General features: G+C 33.4%; 1 pseudogene; it reads left to right on the top strand.

Annotated features, from left to right (window-relative positions):
* On the top strand, window positions 4,727-5,846 carry LOC109228313 (annotated as a pseudogene).

Raw genomic sequence — 6,679 nt, 5'->3', positions numbered from 1 at the left:
AATTATCTATTTCAATAAATAATTCAGCTTTGAAGGATATTAAAGTGAACATAATAATTTTAGCCCAAATCTTAGAAATTACAATTTTATTTAATGTAATTATCTTTTTGAAGTAATTTAAGGAACTTGAATATGACACTTGAAGTAAAACCAAATGGTGTAAAAAATGTTCCCATAGCTTTATTAATCTATTCTCATTCACAAAAAGTATTACTCCACTAAAATATATGTTACATCTAGTGTCCTGCAAGAACATGTAAAGATTTTACATATTAAAATAATATTTTGTCCTACTATAAAGTCCAATCAATAGGTTACAATTAAGAAATAACAAACAAATATAACTTATAAAACAGGGATTTTTTTCTAACTATACCATATATGAAACCTTATTACTAAAAATGTGCATAATTTGTTAATTACCCGCCCAGTCTACACTTTAACTACAATTTATATACCAATCCATAATTAGGCAGATTCTGCCATTTAAAACGCGCGAAAAGGCACAAAATCTGCGTTTGATTCTTTCCACATTAAATTCGAAATTTGAAACGGAAAGAGATCTGATTGCTGCGTAATTCTCTCTTTCACTACAATTCAAAAAACAACGCAGAGCTTCAGAAGCTTCAACAATGCAATACAAATTGTAGAATTCAAAAATTGTTCTTCGTCGTCCTCAGTACTCAAATTGTCGAACCTATATCTGTTCTTCATCTTTTTTTCTTCAAANTATAATAAAATTACTCCTAATTATTTTATAACAAATTGTTTCATACTTCTTGCAGTTATGCGAGTTTGTTTTATCATGAGAGACCAATTTTCTTTCCTTCTTCCATATTATTTTTTACCCATATCTATTAAGTAATAAAAACGAAAACTAACCACAGAGAAGCAAATAGCAAAGGATATATAAGACAATTGATATAGTTTGAACCTAAAAGGAGGAAAAAGAGGCCTCTGACCTTGAACGAAATAGCGTAACATACATATAAATTAAATTTTGCTCACCAAGTATTTAAAAATCATCATTAGGAAGTAATTTAGTGAAAGAATAAAAGAAGGAGAAACGTCCCGTGCGAGAATATTAACCAAGTACTTGATGATACGAAGCTTCGGTCCTTATCCTTGAATCATGCTCTTTCATTCTTAATGTGCCCGGTTAACACACAATTAAAATCTTGAACAAATTCACAAGTCATGCTCTAATTCACCCTCATGTCGTTTATAATCTCATCTCCGTTGGCTTTCGCTTGCAGTCTTTTAATTCAAGACTTTCTGCCTTCCTACACAATTACTACTATTTTCCTGGAATTCTTTCTTTTCTAATAAAAAAATTATCTTTTGGCTTATCCTAGTTCGACTCCTCTTATATGTACGATTAAAAATAATAAAATAATATTTTTTTAAGAACTAATACTCCATATGGAACACGTAAATCCTTGTGGAGAATAGGTATTAATTGGTATATGGTATGGAACTTCGACATCCCTAAGCTATATATGAGTTAGTATTTTTTTTTCAAACCATATTTGAGCTCAATTACATCTCTTCTTAACGTAGAAGCTATATATAATTTTTACTTATTCTACTATAATAATTTTACATCTTAATATGTACTATTTCCAGATAGATAGATATATAGATCAGGGGCGGATTTACATGGACCCAAGCGGTGTCACGTGACACTGATATAGATAGATAATAAAAAAAGAAAAGATTATTGGGATGAATGTAAACCAATTTAACTCAACACCAAAGGTCAAAAAAGAACATAACAAAAGAATAGAGTGTAACCCGCATGTTGAACTGATTTTACACATAATACTGCTGCTACCTTAAAGAGCATGCATAAGAACTCACTTACCGGAGACACACAAAATTAAACTACAAGGAAAAAGAGAAATTAATTAATAATGACTACACGGAAAAGGAAAAATTTAACAATGATGACTCCGCGCATAACTTTAGAACTTCAACACCTGGCAGGACATTATATTGTATTCTCGTTGAACAATATAAGGAATTAGAATTAGAAGCACACGCAAATTCCATGTTATTACTATAATAGAGTTATAGAGAGCTTCTATCATCAACGTACTATTCCAAGGAGGGCTGAATTCAACAAAATCCAGCAAGCAGTATAACAACACATTAAATTTAAGGAGTTGGATTGAAATTAAGAAAGAATGAGTCATGTAAACATGTCATGGTGTTAGTTTAATCTAGAGCATCTATATTAACCCTTTTGTGTAGTTGGGGGTTTCTAGAAGATTTTCTTCCTTTTAATTTTGAGGGGATATTTTCATGTTTAATGACAATATTCAAAATTTAATTAAGTAGCATGGAAGGAGCTTACTGAAGAAACTAATATGCATAAGCAAGATATTTTTTCGTTCTGCTGGGACTTCTCTGTGAAAATATGGTGCTGGCTATTCCAATTACATGCACTCTGGTGTTTTCCATAAGTCCAAGTACTTCCTAAACTAAAATAAGTAACAACAGATTAAAATTGTAATAGACGAATCCTTTCTCGTTGCTATTAGAACTTGAAAGAAAAAATAAAAAAGAACCCCTATATTTATTAATTTGACATTTCGATTTGGACTCTGCAACTAATAATAAAGTGCTTTTACGTTTTTGTACATTTATGTTACAAATATAACTAATTAATAAAAGGTTATTTTGGTAAACCAACATTATATATTCATGCTTTTATAATAATATAGATAGATAGATAGATATAGATAAACTGACTGTTTCAATTTGGTTCGACTTATTTCTTGGATAACTAATTTTTCGGAAAAAGTTATACGTTTGAAGAATACTTTTCGGTAGTTTATTTCGAAAACCTACTAATTATTTTTATTTTCAAAAGCTATTTAAATTTTATTTCTATTGCCCTTTAAGATAATAAAAAAGTAAAGAGAGAAGGACCCAAATTAAAGAAGTAAAAAGGAGAATGTTTTGGTTTAGTCATGAATTATTAACTCTAATTTTCAAAAGTAGCATGCATCCCACAGCCTAGTTGCTCGCCAAAAGCTTTCTAATATATATATACAAGAATAGGAAAGATGACAAACAATTAAACAACGAGATCAAGAAAAAGTAAATGAACTGATTGCCTTTAAAATTATTTAGAATTTTTGTTTATCATATGCCTCCATACGGACCAGCACTTGAAATATCATGAATCAAGAAGTAGCTTTCCCACGTGTTGAGAAATTTAGTACTAATAGAGTAAAAAAATTATAAGTAGAATATAAGTTAGATGTTCATCATAGTCGTGGAAAAGGTAATTAGAAAATCCAACCAAAAAAATAAAAAAACGGAAGACGAAACCGAGTAAGGCCTCATTTGTTTGCATTTAATGGAGATCTGAATCTTGATCATTCAGATCTCAGACACTAAGTGCGTTTGTTTTTAAAGTCTGAATCTTAATCATTCAGATCTTAATCATTAAGTGTGTTTGTTTTTTTTACTTCACAACCACTTAATGGGTCTGAATAGGTCTGTATGATTGAGATATATAACAGAGACTTAATTTTATTAAGATGCTATCACATATTCATTATTAATTGCCGCCACCGCCTACCATTATCAACTACCACCATGCCACCACCACCAACATACTCAACCACCACCACCACCCACCACCACTACCACCACGCCACCATCATCCTCAATCATAGCCTCCATTATCGACTATCCCCACCACTCCGACAACCATCATTCTGACCCACAATCAACACTCATCCGCCTCAACTACCACAACTCCCCACCCCATTACCATCAACAACCACAGCGGACACTGCCTATCATTATTACCTAGCACCACCCACCCACCACCTTCCTCAATCACAACTACTACCACCACCCAACATTATTAACTATCACCACCCACCACCACCATCCTCAATCATAATCGCCACCACTACCAATCACTATTAGCTACTAGCATGAACCACCACCATCAACCAAAACTACCACCAACCACCGCCTCTAGTCGGCATTCACCCGTTAGCCATCACCACCAATAACTATCATATTTTTAAAAACTATACATTTTATTAATAAAATATTAGATTAGTTAGTATTTCATTTGAATTTTACATTTATTAATTCTCAAATAAAGATAAATTTTATACATTCAGATGTTAAAAATCAAACAGTCTTAATTATTTCTGTTCAGAACTTAATACACATCTTAATATATTCAGACGTGTATGCAGATTCAGACGTCTTAATCTTAAAAAAAACAAATGAGGGCTAAGAGACTCATCATGCAAATGTGTGAACAGTGGAGTAGTCATATTTCACATGCTTTCACATAGTATTGGGTCACTCAGATTAAAAAATAAGAACGTGCTACTTAAGGGGTATGGGGGAGGGATGGATGGATAAAGAATATTTGGACCAATTATAAATTTTCATTCCATAATTTAAGTATTAATTATAAATTATATATAGAAATTCTCACTTGAATTTACTATTCTTAAAACTAAATTATTTGATTTTAATATAAACTAAAACATTTTTTTTTGGGAGAGGAAGCTTTGATTTCCCATATGCATGGTTGATACAATAACAATAACGTGCAAATACTGACATGCTTAAGATGTACATCGACTCCATCCCTTTACATTCTTGAGCTCAAATGTGCTTATATATATGTGCAGTACTTATCAATCCAAAAGTCCTAATTAACCACAGAAAGATCATTCTTTTGTTCTATCTACTTAATTACTATCCAAGATTTGTTAGCAGGGGAGATAAAATTTCCAGAGTTTATAAAGAAAGAAAGAATGGGGAGAGAGATTGTGAAAGCAGAAAGCGAGGAGACAACCACTACTTTCAACTGCTCATCGGAAAAGAGAATGCCTTTGTTGGCATTGAACCATGTTTGCAAGTCTCTTCCTAAATCTGTCCAATTCTATGTGGAAGTTACTTGATTTTGTTCTCATCCAGAGGCCTTCTTCCTTTGATTTTGAAGGAGCTTGGTATGCACGTTAATTTCTTGCCTCTCCACACACACACGCATACATATTCTCGCGCACACATTATTTTTTTAAGAGTTTAAGTTATATAGATCGTCAGTAAATTTCTTATACTATCAGTATCAGGTCACCCAAAATAATATCAGCAGGGTAAGCCTCCTTAACATGTGAGATTGTTAAAATAATGAGATTACCTACTACAACATATAAAGATATTTTACTGGTATATGTAAAAATTCCTCGTACCGACAGTGTATACAACTTTGTAAACATGTTTCAAAAGGTTTTGTGTGCACCAATTCACATATATATTAATGAAAAACTGTTGTGTCTGATATTTTGTTGTTGTTATTTTATAGGTTGTTTAATCATGGAATCGGAATTCATTTGCTAGGAAAAGAAGATGTGCAACAAAATAAGGGAAAGATAAACCCAAAGGACAATCACATTTCATTCCAATGCACAGATATGGACCTCATAATGCAGAAATTGGGTGATATGAACATTGAATATGTTACTGCAACTGTGAAGGACAGTGAAATCATTGTGGATCAACTCTTCTTCCATGACCCTGATGGCAATATGATTGAGATTTGTAATTGCCAAAACTTTCCACTTCTCCCACTTTCTTCTTGTACTCTCAATAACTTCACCAATCAAATGACCAACCACACTATGTCAAATTCTTTTTAAGGTATGTACGGTTTTTTGAAATAAGTACTCTTTGTTATAATCAAACATGAAAATCAACACATATTTATCTGGTAAAAACCTCTAGTATTTACATCAAGTAAATAAATGCATGATATGCTTTGTACATAAGTTTTTCTTACTTAACCATATATACTTGTATCTCAATAAATCACTTCCTTCTCTTAATGAAAATTTAGAGTTGCACGAAATCTTATTTTATTTCAAGATTTGACCACGTTTTCCAAAATAACTCCCCTTAGTTGTTCTTAAAACAAAGCTAACTGAAAAACATACTAAAGAAATACTTATGATTAAAGAGAACTAGTTGTAAGAGAGGTGGGAAGATTTAACTGCCGAATTTCTTTAAAAATAAAGAAAAGGTAATTTTGGGTAATAATAAGATTTTGATTTTCTAAATGTCATTAGCGCCTACGCGCCCCAAGCGGGTTTGGATGAAGAGGTATTTTTGGGAGGGTTTGGATGAAGTGGTGCGTGGTATTCCGCCCACGGAGAAGTTATTTATAGGAGGGGATTTCAACGGGCATATCGGCGCGTCAGTAGCTAGTTATGGCTAGGTGCATGGTGGCTGTGGCTTTGGGGTTAGGAACGGAGGTGGAACTTCTCTATTGGATTTCGCTAAGGCTTTTGAGTTAGTGATTGCGAACTCTATGTTCTCGAAGAGAGAGGGGCATTTGGTTACTTTTCAGAGTACGGTAGCTAAGACTCAGATCGATTATCTTCTCCTAAGGAAGTATGATAGAGGGTTGTGCAAGGATTGCAAGGTTATCCCGAGTGAGTCACTCGCGACCCAACATTAGCTCTTGGTGGTGGATGTCAGCATCCCTATAAGGAGGAAGGGGAGGGTGGTTTGGGGTAGTCCGAGGATTAGGTGGGGTGCCTTGACGAAGGAGAAAGCTCACGAGCTGGGGAGGAGGTTATTGGCTATGGGGCCTGGAGAAGTAGTGGGGAAGCTAGCGGTATGTTGATGATGA

This window comes from Nicotiana attenuata, chromosome 6, assembly GCF_001879085.1.
Source record: "Nicotiana attenuata strain UT chromosome 6, NIATTr2, whole genome shotgun sequence".
In the NCBI taxonomy this organism is placed as follows: domain Eukaryota; kingdom Viridiplantae; phylum Streptophyta; class Magnoliopsida; order Solanales; family Solanaceae; genus Nicotiana; species Nicotiana attenuata.
The sequence above is the reverse complement of the archived record's forward strand: the minus strand, read 5'-3'. Positions and strand labels throughout refer to the sequence as shown.